Below are 13,952 nucleotides of genomic sequence, written 5' to 3'. Positions count from 1 at the left end.
ACCACAGCCAAGAGACACCAGTCTAGACATGTATTCAGTACACACGTGTGGACACGTCCAACCCCTGTGACATGTTTTTTTTTTTTTTTTTTTTCTGGGGTATCTAAAAAGAAATATAGCAATCTATAAATGGGACCTGTGTTTCTGTTTCATCAGGGAGTTAAATGTTTTATGAGCCACTGGCTTAAAGTATTTACACTGTGCATGTCCTCACTGCGTCTCTGAAAATATCTTCCATGTTTTTGTAACGCAAATGGAGACCACAACTTTAACCTGAACATGTTTCCAAACCTTATGCAAGTGATTTAAGAACATCATTCGTCACAAGGCAGGTGAAGGCTTAAGGTAAGTAGAGGCTTGGAGAGTGGGCGATATTTAATGCAGAGTGGATTATTTTTTTTAAATCTACTAAAGAAAAACCTACATTGTTCCTTAGAGGGCACAACTTAGATGTAGGGTTCAGTCTTTTCCTACCATTTCTCAGCATTTCAGGTCTGAGAACGTCCCGACTTGCTCCTACTGCCCAAAACTTTGCAGTATGCTATAACAGACCTCTATGTGTAGGAAAAACTGGCCTTTATTTCAGCATTTAAACAGAGCCATAACTCAAGAAGTGAGGTCAACAGCTTATTCAGTAATTTTAGCAAAAGTATGGTTGTGTGGCAAAATGCAATGGTCTTTTTCTTCGCCTTTGTGCCATCTCTTCATCAACTTTCTTGATATTCAGCTAGGCAGCTTTTGCGCAGTCTTGCTAACAGGCAGATGCTTTTTTCATTTCCACAAGCAACAGTAGCTGTAGCTCTGTATTCGACCTATTAACAGTGTGTTGCTGAGAAACCATCGGCACAGGACATCATTACATGGAGCTGAGCACTGCATTTTTATCAAAGTCAGGTCAGATCCGTGCCTAGTTTTCCTGCAAACTGCCGGGTGTGACCGTATTTGTATCGGTCCCCAATGGTTTGGCTGCACCATTAACACTCGTATGCAAAACCAATTACTGCTAATTGAAAGGGTTGTTGGGTAAACTGGCAGAAACTTGCCTCATCCACACCTTCACATACTACTGTGATCTCAGCTGACACCCGTAACAGATGCACAGCTTCATTGCAGTTTTTTCCCTCTCCACTCATGCTCATTTGCTAACATTTTCACTTTTACCTTCTTTTTCTTCCCCAGCCTTCTGCCTGCCTGTTGTTTACAGACAGTGAGACTTTAGAGCAATTCAACTACAGCCCGGTCTATAATTAGATGGTTCAGGTAGACAGAGTGCTGCTATTGTACAAATCCTGCACGTAGCTCTTAGTTTCCAAGCTGAGACTACTCAGCAGTTAGTCTGCTTGTTCCCTGAGCCTCTCCAAAGTATTAGAGTGCTCAATACAAACTGTCCCTCCACGAAAAACAGAACTTGATGGCGGGATTGCAGCATATGGCTTGCTCAGCCCCCTTAGGAATGAGTTCTAGATTGAGGGTACGTGCGCAGGTTTTTATGCTCACTCTTGCAGGCTGATTGGAGAGAAGAAAAAAAGCAATGAGAGAAAAGGAGCCTGTACATACAACAGAAGTCATCCATCGTGTGTCTGCTGCCCTGGTTCCTCCCTGGTCTGAGAAAATTCCTCTAACTTTCCTCTTACCATTACAGTCTGGGAAAGCCAGCAGTATCCTAAAGCTTTTCAGACAGCCAGTGGATGGGCTAAACACTCACCTCCCACACTCAACACTCTGGATGATGGGCTCTCAAAACCATTTCCAGCCAGGATGTCAGATGAAGCAGAATTCTGTCTCACCCGTGGGATATGGGCTCATTAAAACACAGAAAAACTTTTTTTTTTACTCCCCAGAAAAGGCACACTAGCCTTTCTAAATTCAGTCAAGGACATGAAACTAACTCCAGCTACTGTACCAAACAAAACCTGGTGAATGAGTACCTTCTTTATTTTTGAAATCTTTCTATGCTAAAACTCCAGCTTGGTCCCATCCTATTCCAAATAATAACACCAACTAAAACTGGTATCAGAGACTTAAGAGCTCAACACAGATAAGAAAATCTGATCCCAGCCACACAGCACTACAGGCAGTGTGGGCTCTTGAACCCCAGAAGTTCACACTAAATGAGTCAACGGGGACTTTTAAAGTTCTACGGGGAAATGTGTTTTTACACAATTGGGTTTTTTTCCCTGTATATCAAGGTTTTACATATTCAGAGTGTCATTCAGTAAATTATAGAGTGAGTTGTTGGGACTTCAATTTCTTGCTCCATGGCACTGATCAAGGTTTGCACCTTCAAAACTTAAACACTTCAGGGCTCTAAATTAAAGCAAGCAACCACACCGCAGTCTTAAAGGTCAGCCAAGCTGTTTGCATTTATGGGAACTAGACAACATTCTCAATTTTGAACAGGAGTGTAAAAGTAAAGGGGCGATAGGATGATCGAGTGAGCAGCATAAACCCAGCAGTAATTGATTGAGTTTTCTCATTTCCACATATTTCTTCTGTTTTCTTTTATCACCTGAGGTTTTGGGATGTCTGAACAGGCTGATCCTTGCTTAAAACATGCCTCCGTAAAATCTGTACTTCACAAAGTGAACCACAATACTGCAGATAAAGTCCTACTTATGTCAGGCCCTTCCCCATGCCTGGAAGATAAAGTAAAAAAGCAAATCTAAGATATATGACAGCACTATTGGCTGACCAAACTCTGCACATTATTCACTCTTTGCTAATAGCTTTGGGGTGGGGTATACAGAGAATATATTCAGATGCCCATTTGTTCAAATCCACTGACAAAAACCAATGAGCTGTTTACTTCGCTGTTTTTCCACTTAAAGATATTACTCAAGTGGTATATGTATGAGAGATCCAGTACAACATCGAGCCTCAAATCCAGCACTACGCTTCCATTAGCAGCAGCCTTCTGGGTTAAATACGAACATCTCTTTTCCAGAGTAGAACAAACACTAATCACTCTCAGCCATTCATCATCAGATAATTAAGAGTTGGCTAGAAAAATTATAGTCTGTAAATAATTCAGAGCCAGCAGAAAGCTTTACTGCACTGAGATAAATCTACTTTACCACAGACAACATGTGGTCTCGCTCGGCCCCCGGGGAGCAAAAACTCAAGCAATGAATGAAAAACTATCGTTGGGACAGATTACCATGACAACACCTTCTGCAGGTCGTCTGGAAATTGCAGCAAAACGCTGTCTGCTTGTAATTTCACAGGAGTACCAAATGCATGGTCTGTACATGTATCCATTTATTAGTACAGTGTCTTAGAGTCTCCATTTGGACATTTTCTTGTCTTTTATAGGGATCCACTGATTGTGAGAGACCTGCCACTCAGTGCTCTGAAACAGTATCGTGGTGGTAGAAGTAAAACTTCCAGGAAGAAATGCCTTTTAAATCCTGCGAAGGGCACTCAGGTCTGATCTGAGAGATGGCTAATAGCTTGTGTTGTAGGCCGCCACCACCTGCTCAACGATCACCTCTGTTCATGTTCACAGTGGACACAAATGGCGTCTAACTGAACATGCACTTCTTGGGAAATTCACCCCCCGTCACTCTCTCAGGACCAACTCCAAGCTGAAAACTCCACGAGGGGTTCAATACCCGTTTTGAGAACTTAAGCAGCCTCTTAGATGAGAGGTGAGATGTAATCAGAAACAAAATAAGTAAGTCCAGCTCTCTTCATCTGAAGCACATGAGACTGACATGACAGATCATCTCCGGTGTGCTCATTGGCGAATGACTTCTGTTTGACAAGCTATTCAAAACAGGCCTTCATAAACCAGTGAGTGATGTCACAGCAGCTACTTCCAAGAGTGGATGCTGATCATTTTTAGCTTCCTTTTCTTTTTGTTCTTGTTTATTTCTCCTTCTGTCGCAGGGAAACGAAGCTCTTCAAGCCTACATTTTTCAGAATATAGGCAGCACAAATGTGATGTGACAATAGATAAATATTGGCACCGACATCAGTAAATGTCATTTCACTGTCAATATAACAGTATCGGTCAGAGCTGATTTCTGCAGCTGAATCAGAGCCATCATTTTAGGGCAGAGTGAAGTCAAATATAGAACTCTGCTTTATTATCTCAAAGAACAAGGCCTTTCTCCTCGTTGTGTGCGCTGAAAATTGGCCTGCTGCATCTTTAAACGCGGCAGGCAGCCAAAGTGCAGCCAAAGCGAGGGCAGCGTCCCCTTCTAATGGCCCACGCCGCGAGGTTTTCCAAGGACAGGCGGCGCAGCGGCAGCCTCCACAGGCTGATCCTGCTTCCCGCTGCTTTCAGATGGTGTGTGGGGGAGCTCGACACAGGAGGACTGAAAAACACACAGCTCTGAGGAGATGACAGGAAGTGACATCAAAGAGATGAATGCGCAGCTGTACACTTCAATCTCACACACACACACACACAGCAGATGATATACACACATAATAAAAAAAGGCATGCATGCAAAAATATTTACACAAAAAGGTCCCAGAAGGAATAGTGTTGTGGTGTTGACATGCCAAGTTAAGAGTGAAGGATCTGTACAAGGTGCATGAAGGAAACAAAGGCACCAATGTGTGTGTCCTCCATAAAAACATACAATAAACACTCCAAATACTGCATGCTGCCTTGTGTTGCTCTGAACTTGTTATAGTTCAGTTAAACCTTGTTTTGTTTTAACCAACAGCAAAGCAGCACTTAAAAGAGCAGCCTTGTTGTCATGTAAGCCAGCCTGAGTCTAGTTTTCCCGTTGTTTCACTGCTTCTGAATCAACTCGTTTTCAGCAGATGTGACCTGAGTATGTGTTTAAAATTAAGGTTCTGGTGGGACACTCAGCGAATGACACTTTCCAAACCATCTCTGGTTTCTCCAACCTGCACACTTCAGTCCCAGAAAAATGTTCAAATCGGCCAAACTAAAGCAAATCCATTTGAGAGCGACAGCAGTACACCCCAAAATCTTATATGTATTCCCAAACCCTCGAGATTTAAATTGACAACAGAAATGAAATGGCTTCTGAAGTGCTGTCATGCATAAAATGCTCGCGGTACAGAGAGGCAGGCAGAGAGGTTTCTCCAGAAGTAACACAGCAGTTTCTACTGGGACTCTCTAATCCTTCACTTTGACTCTGCTTTAATCCAAATAAAGACACCATGCTTTCCTCTTTCCACCAAGTCTTAAAAATCAGCTTACTACACAGAGCAGGAAGTGACTGGTCTAGTTAGAGACGGGGAAATTTACTGAAAAACAACTTCTAAAGTTCAAAACACAGGAAATGAGTATTCATGTCTGTAACTGCAATCGTTCAAATGATTCCATATTACAGTGACTGATGTTATTACAGTGTTACGGCTCCAAGACCATCATGTGTGCGTTGCAGGAGTTGTTTGGCTGCACACTCAAGAGATGACCGGAGATTCAGAACACCTGGCGAGTGTTCTGCCAGGTTATTTAAGACCCTGTCTCTTTAAGCCTTCACAGTGACGGTGTTTGTGCCATGCCAGCATCACTATTTGGGTAGTCTTAGTTTGATTCATTTTGCACCCAGATCATGTCTTGTACGGCTGCCAGCAGATCCACACAGCACGTTACTGATGTAACGGGTTGGAATTTTCTCCATGACCCAGGTCAGATTGACTCCTTTTTGTTTTCAAATATTTATCTATTGCTATTACACGCTGGGGTGTCTTACAGCATGACTATTATGTCATTTCTTCCTCGTCTTCTTCTCTTTACTGGCAGTTGGCAACCCATTTAATTGTAGCAGGTAGTTGTACTGCCCTCTAGTATAGGAGAATGTAATTGTTCTGCCCGTTATTCACACCAGTCGCTTAGAGTACTAGTCAGGTGGCACCAGATAATCTTCCACGGCACACCTGAGTGGTTGGGGAACACTGAGCTATGCCAACTTTTGTGTACAGCCTGTATGAAACACTTGACCTACACTAGTCTGCTAATGTTACTCTAACTGCTGGTAGAGTCGACTCATGCTGCAAAGTAAAGTGCGATTTCATTTTCCACTTTTTCCCAAAAACATATTTTAAAAGATTCGAGATATTTTTCCTTGAAAACTTGTTAATAATAAATCCACCCTCAAAACTCTTTAGACTAACAGGGAGACAGTGAAGTGTCACAGTAAATGCACTGGATTTGACATAAAAAGCTTTAAAGCCCACAACAGCAGATGATTTGCTAAACTAACAATGACTAAGTTAACAGACTGTTGCAGTCACTGCTCACACAACACGTGCAGGAATGCAAAAGAACCACCAACAGCAGCTTCAGCAGTCAATGAAAACTGAGTAATACTCATCACCAGGTTATCTGCACAGAGCTTCATATCAACCCAAAATATTGACACTTTTCCAAGAGCAAGTCTGGACTCCTGCAAGTTAACTACCAGAACGTGGACACAGGTTGTGAGAATGATCCCTGAAAGGGAGAGGCAGCCACAGTTTCAAAAAAGCTGAAGTGGAGGCTCAGGTCAGAAGGGCAGCGGGAGAAACCATATCAAGCTCCGTACCGTGCTGATGGGTACTCGGCACATGCACTGACATGAGTGGGCAGAGGGTCAGAGGCCCCTGCAGTAAAAAGTATAAGAGCGCATTCTCTCCACCTATCAAGCCCGTGCTTGTGTTTGTGTATGAGGTCAGACTTCTGTGAATGCTTGATGAGATGGGTGCAGCCAACATGAAAGAAATGGAGCTCTGTTCCCTTGCCTCTCCTTATGTTCATAAACTGCAAACAATCCTTTAAATCACTCATCCTCACCAAACTCCACTGGCCCCATTTTAAGTAAAACCTAATTTCACAGTCCATGAAGACAAGACAGAGGAGTGTGTGTGTGTGTGTGTGTGTGTGTGTTGGGGGTTTCTTATTCTCTTTTTAAACTGTTGCATTGTTCTGAGTCTTGGCTGAGAAGTGATCTACCAGGGGAGAGGGAGAGGAGGAGAAGATGAGCAGAAACAGGAAACAGGAGGATGGGACATTAGTTCAAATGAATGTAGAGAGGAGCAGGAGGAGTGCGGAGGAAAGATCAGAGCCAGGCAAGAGGGGGCGACGAGGATAGAGGGTAGGAGTATGAACAGACTAACTTTTTTTTTTCCCATCAAATTTTAAATATGCTCCAAATGAACAGTTGATAATTCATTCATTACTGATTAATGTGGCAATTATTTTTTCATTTATTTTTGTGAGGAAAATAACAAAAAGAGGCCATCAAGATTACCCACAGCTCAGCATTATAATGAATGTAAATTAATGACCAAAAATGCTGGTAATTAGTTTTCTATTAGCCAAGTCATTCATCAGCACGTTTAAGCCTTAAGAGAGTTTGCATCGTGCAACAGTATTCCAGCCCCTGGAAAAACAGACTTTGAGGCGTTACACTGGCAGGGAGGGATTTATGGTCCCACATGTGCCTGTCCACATACACGATTCCAGTCAGAAGTGAGAGAGGGGTTTTCACCCACCCCAGATGCACTCCAGTGGAGTCCTTCATGATCCTGAATGATGCATGAAAAGCACAGACAGAGGTGGACACTTCACTTCAGCTCTTTGCATGTTAGAACTTCACTCTCTTCTGCGGCTGGCTAACAGACCAAAAACGGCACAAGCAAGGAATGGCCCACACACCAGTTGTAGTACATACTTTGTACACTGCCTCCATCTGACAACAGATCTCACTGCAGGCAGACGGGCAGTTCCTGGAGTGGACAGCGAACGCCACTTCTGCTCAGAATAAACCCCATATTACAGAGGCTTCCACTTTAAGTGGCCTGTGTGTGTGAGTGAAAGCGAAAGAGACATAGGTCCCCTGTTAAAGTTAGCAATCACTGTGTGAGAGGGTGTGTGTGTAGTGTGTGCATATATGCATGTTTGTCAGAGAGACTGCGGTCTGGGGTGTGGGGCCTCCCTGCTGCTGCGGAGTCGGGGTGGTCTGCCTCTCCCCACCGCAGGGAAAAGGGTAACACCACCTGGGTCTGGGTGCAATTCCCCCCTCCAGGGGCAAGGGTACCTAGACCCGGTTTGTAGAGTACGCTTGGGGAGTGTGATTGTGTGTACAGCGTCTCTTTATGTCTGTCTCCACGTTGGTTGAGTGTGGAGTGAGTGCATATGAGAGCATGAGGGTGGGAATGGATGTTTGTGTCTGTGTGTGCCTGTATGTCTGTGTCTATATGTCAGGTTGGGTATCAGACGCCACCTCTCTGGGGACACCTCAGGCCCTCCAAGGTTTGGAGGCCTATTTCCACCCACCACCACTTCCCCTGCCGGTGGCGGACTCCCTCAGGTGTCGGTGTGTTGGTGGTTCTTTGTGTCTGGGGGTGGGCGTCCGGGTACACACCGGCTCACTCCTTGGCGGCCGCTTGTCGGGGCCTGGGGCTCGCTCGGGCCCCTTTGGAGGTGGGGTGCCCCCAGCCTCTCGGCCTGGGGCTCGGTCACTCAGGCACAGCTGGGGGCCGGCGGAGCTCACGGGCGCGTCACTGCAACTCCCCCTGACTTCTGCTCCGCGGCTGCTGGGCGAGCCCTCATCTGGGACTCTCCTCAGCTCTTACTGGAACAGTGGCGCGGCTGCCCCTCTGTTGGTCTTCCTTGGTCTCTTGTGTTCTGGGGGCCTCTGGATGTCTGGAGTTTTGATCTCCTCCATACCCGCTTCACACCCTGGAGGACGGGGCTGTGGCCCCCCCCACACTCCCTAGCAGATCATTACATGGAGAAACCTTTGGAATGCAAGCATGCTGATCCACACAGGTATGCACACATGGGTATTCACAGACGCGGACTAAAGCTTTCTTGGCTGCTGCCTCAAAGCACACTGTGCGCTGTCTATCTTGCGTGCTGCACAATATCGTTTATTATTTAGTAAATATTGATATCTATGACTAGCTAGTTTATTGTGATGGTGCTTTTTTTTCTCTATTATTATGTTGCTCTTTGTTGTTTGCTGTCTCCTCTGTTTGTTTTTTTTGTTTGTTTGTTTTTTTCTCCATACAGGTGACCCAGGAGTTCTTTTTTTTTTTTCTTCTCTCTTCCCCCCCCTTCTCACCGTCTCTTCTCCCCTTTGGTTTTCTTTCTTTCTCTCCCCCTCTTTCTCTCATTCATTCCCCCTGTCCTATTTATTTAAAAAAAAAAAAAAAAAAAAAAAAGACAAAGGATGAACTGAAGCTCTGCCATCACGTAATGTCGCATACTGCTGTTTCTGATGTCATTTAAAAAAAAAAAAAAAAAAAAAGAGAGAGAGAGAAAAAGAGTGTCTGCAGCTGGTTCTCTCTCTCTTGTACACAGTGTAAGCGCGTACCAACATCAGTGATCAGTAAAGGTTAGCCAGACTAAAAAAAACAAAAACAAACAAACAAACAAAAAAAAAAAAAAAAAAAAAAAAAAAACAGCATTTTTGAACTTCTTAGGATCTGTTAAACCTCTGCAAAAAACTCTTTAGGCACAACAAAGCATACCAAACTAACTGAAATAAGCAGGTTGAGAGAGACTTCACCTTTTTGTTTATAAAGACAAAAAACAAAAACCATCATTTAAAGTAAAGTTTAAGTTAAGCTAATAAAGGTGGACTTGAGCAGAAACGCATATGGTGCTTGACTCTTTATTTCAACGGTTGTACATGGGAGGAACTAATTTTATACCATCACTGTAGTGAACCACTGGATATCCATGTTGCACAGGAAGAACAGCCGCCATCCTGATAAAACTGATAATTGTCCTTTATTGTCTCCTTTAATGTGTTTTGTGATGCCTGGCAGCAGCGCACTCTGATTGGGTGTTTGGTCCAAAACAATGTTCAGGTGGGTGGTTACACCCTCAGAGTTTCTGAGTACTGGAAGAAAATCAGTGCTACCAGCTTCACCCATCACCAGTTTCAATAAACCAGTGTGTGCTGAAAGAAACACTGGAAAGCTGAAAACACATAGAGCTCTACCAGTCTGTGTGGATAGTACAGTATGGACTTTTGATTTTCACCTTTTCTTCTGAATCCACCTGTAATGTGGACTACAATAACTAAAAGCCCCTCCAAAAACAAAACAAAACCCACTAGCAAGTAAGAAAACTGGGAAACTGAAGAAGAAAAAAAAAGGATCATTGATCTCTTAATGTTTGGTTGGTTGAGCAGGCATGGAGTGTGGAAGTCAGAGGCTAAGAAGAAAAACAAATATGGTGGTTTGAACGCCAAGAGAGGAGAGGGACCTTGCACAAAAGCATAATCAGATAATAATAATAAATTTTATTTATGAGCGCCTTTCAAGTCACCCAAGGACACTTTACAATAGGATAAAACACTTAGTAAAACAATGGCAGAATAAGAACAATAAAACAAAAGCACAAGATAAAATTAACAAACAGTGGATTCACAGTGAATATGCAGAGTTGAACAGATGAGTTTTGAGTTGCGATTTAAACTGTGGGAGAGAACCAGTGTTTCTTATTTCTGGGAGCAGAGCAGCTGAAAGCTCTGCTTCCCATGGTGGTGAGGCGGAAGGAAGCAAGCTGGATAGAAGAAGAAGATCGAAGTGAACGGGCAGAACAAGTGGTGGTTAACAGATCAGAAAGGTAAGAAGGAGCGAGGTTATGAATGGCCTTGAAGGTGAGCAGAAGAAGTTTGAATATTATCGGGAATTTCACAGGGAGCCAGTGAAGTTCCTGAAGAACAGGGGTGATGTGCTGGTAGGAGGGGGTTCTGGTGATAATGCAAGCAGCAGAGTTCTGAACCAGTTGAAGCTTATGGAGGGATATTTGGGGGAGACCATGCAGAAGAGAATTGCAGTAGTCAATACGGGAGGTAACAAGACTGTGGACAAAAATGGACGTAGACTGGGTGGAAAGAGAAGGAAGCAATCTGTTAATGTTACGTAGATGGAAGTAGGCAGAACGGGTGAGATTACTGATGTGAGATTTATAGGAAAGTGAACTGTCTAGGATGACACCAAGGCTCTTAACCCGAGGAGAAGGGAAAACTGTGGAGTTATCGATGGTGAGTGAGAAATGGTTTGCCTTCAAAAGGTTGGATTTGGTGCCAATAAGGAGGATCTCAGTTTTATCCTCATTGAGATCACATCTCATCAGGTTCCTGAAAATCCTATATTATGGTAAGCAGTGGACAAGCAAGAAGACACAATGAGGATATGAGAATAACTCCACCTGAGCATTATTGGCCAATTAAAAAAACAAAAACCACCACAAAAGGTCAGCACAGGTACGAATCAGAGATTACCAAAATCACCCACAACTTTTCCCTTAATTTAAATAAATCAAGTAAATGAAATGAAACAAATTCCAAACTAAAGCAACCAGTGACCCGATGCTGAGCATGCAGCGAGGATGCTGCAGACAAGATAAGAAATCATCAGAGTGCAAATTACCGTAGGAAATGGTGACCCTCATTCATTGTCTAAATCACCTTCAACAGGCGTGGGGAGGCGGCAGCTGGGGCCGGAGATGGCTCTTTATCATATGGCCAGAAACAGAAGCAAATTCGATGCATGATATTTTACCCCCGGGCCAGCTCTAATAAAAACTTGCTTTAGTAATCAGCCAGGAAAGTACGATCATCGGTTATCTGATAGCTCGAGCCAAATACTACAGCTTCAAGCTGAGGAGGTGCTTTAGGGCTACAGCCACACTAATGAGTTTTCATAATAATAACAATAATAATAGCTTATTTTCAAGGCTAACAGCAGAAATCAAGAGCCCATAGCTCACCAAATTTTTCCACCACTGGAAGCACATTAGCTTGTGGCCACCTGAGGCTGGGTTTATGAATCCTCCTGGTGTCAAAACAATGATCTTTCACATGTAAGGCAAATACATTGACCCCTAAACCAGAGAGACATTGTGTATGCTGATGCAACTGCATTTATTTCAAAACTGCATACATCATGAGAATTGGCACCGTTACTGAGGCCTTCAAACAGACTCGAGCCAATCGCGTGAGACGAGACGTTGTGCTTTTTGTTTTATTGTGAATCCCACACCATGGCCTCTTATTCTATTATGCTGCTTTTTTCTCCTCCTTTCTTCTTTTTGTTTGTGATGTTTATTTACTTATTTGTAAAAATAAATAAATAAAATAAAATTACATGTACGATGTCATAAATTTAATATAAATATCTGGGGGTATCCGAGAATACACAGCAAACAAATGTGTTAGGGCTACAAGCTGTGCTAAGGATGGAGGATGTTGCCAGCACTAATTATGAAGCAGTGACGGAAGAAATCACCGACTCCACAGACAGATGGGGGTCTCCACCTGTTTCAGTAATTGGTAGAATCAAAGCTACTTTAACTTGTTGAAACAGCCTCTGCCACCTACAACAGATTTGTTCTTGGAAATCATGAAACTGTGTGGGAGTCATATGAAAAATATTTTAAAAAGTCAGCCTTTTGTCTCTGTTATACTTGCCTTTTGTCTTTTGACTTGGCACTCATGGAATCATGTGGGAAAATTAAATTTTCTAATGTCTTCATACCCACACAGAGTGGGGAAAAATGAAAAAGCAGAGTGGCAATTCTTGTACACAAGCCAAATATATCCTTTGTGAAACTTTGTGTTAACGCTGCTCTGGAATTGTCCAAGTGCCATGAAGGAGATTTTTGGGAAAGCTGCTCACCAGGTTTCATTTTTAAGAGATGACGTTTTAGCCTGTATATGCATTAATATCATTTCTGGAAGTGGAGACGAGGCGCACATGTCTGCTCACTGACTCTGTTATCACTCTTTACATGAACCCATTCTTGGTAGATGGCTACCACTGGTTTATTCATCTTTGCTAACTAATTACAGGTGTTTTACCTCATCACTGGTATTTCCTGTCTAATAGCATTTACTAAACTATGCCATCAAACTTGTGCTTCCTGTACATGTAAATGGCTAAGTCAAAAGTGTTTTCAGCCATTCTTATGTTCAGATACTATATATAATAATGAAAATATATTTGAATGCCGAAACCCCTCAACACTAGCAGAGAGGCAGAGTTTGTTACTGCAGGTTAACTTTAGCTGCAACCGTTTTAATTTAAATGACTTGTGTTATTGCCACTGTGTTCATATTCTCCATTTTGTGACTGAAATCAAGCACACACACACACACACAAAAAAAAATCTGACTCAGAAAAGCCATTTGAGTCAGTAGCCTATTTCATGGTCTAATTCTCTGCACTTGGAGTCCATTTCAGAAAGTGATGAGAGAAAAAAGAAAGCTTTTTAAAAAGGACTGCGATCACTGTTCCCTTCATCTCATCATGTAGTCCGATTCCTTACATCAATCTCTACTGATCGTCTGCGTCACAGCTGTCACTTCCTGGAGAAAAGCACAAAATCTAGTTGAATGTGGATCTTCCACCTTATTTAAGAGACGTCGGTCTGCATCCGTCCAGTAAACCAGAGGAGCTGCACTATGAACACGCTCAGGATATTGTTTGCACTTAACCAATTGTTAGCATTACGATACGCGGTCACAGGTGGGTATTAGATAAGTAGGTAATCCAGGGTTTCCAAATTTACCCACAAGTGCATTTACATGAAGTTTGTGTTACACTACATAACCGTCCCAGAACAAATGAGAGCATGCAGAAAGCTCTGGAGATTATCTAGTAGCCCCAGCTAGATTATTTATCCAGATATTATCCATTAACAAAACTTTTTTTTTTAATATATTTATCATTTTTGGAGATTCCAAAAACTAAAAATCTAAAAGCAAGAAAACAAATGTTAAAGCATATTTCAACCAGGAAGTTGGCTTACTTTCAACTTTTACGCTGCGTAAGGATTCAGAAAGGCTGTTTTAGGAACACTTGGATATCGCTATGCTAGGGCTTAAACGAGGGCATTTCCTGCAGCCAACCAGGAAAAAGCCAGAAATAAAGCTGCTCATAATGATCTTGATCTTTTGATGCTCATCAGGGAAAGAAAGTCTTTAGATGTCCTCTTAAAAACTACATGATCTTATTGTCTGCAC

General features: G+C 42.7%; 1 protein-coding gene across 1 annotated transcript in view; it reads right to left on the bottom strand.

The window, feature by feature from the left end:
• The window catches only part of LOC101465204 (dolichyl-diphosphooligosaccharide--protein glycosyltransferase subunit STT3B), a 75,747-nt gene that overhangs the window by 32,401 nt on the left and 29,394 nt on the right, over positions 1 to 13,952 (bottom strand). The window lies entirely within an intron of this gene.

The sequence above is a fragment of the Maylandia zebra genome, linkage group LG11 (assembly GCF_041146795.1).
Source record: "Maylandia zebra isolate NMK-2024a linkage group LG11, Mzebra_GT3a, whole genome shotgun sequence".
NCBI classification, from domain to species: domain Eukaryota; kingdom Metazoa; phylum Chordata; class Actinopteri; order Cichliformes; family Cichlidae; genus Maylandia; species Maylandia zebra.
The sequence above is the reverse complement of the archived record's forward strand: the minus strand, read 5'-3'. Positions and strand labels throughout refer to the sequence as shown.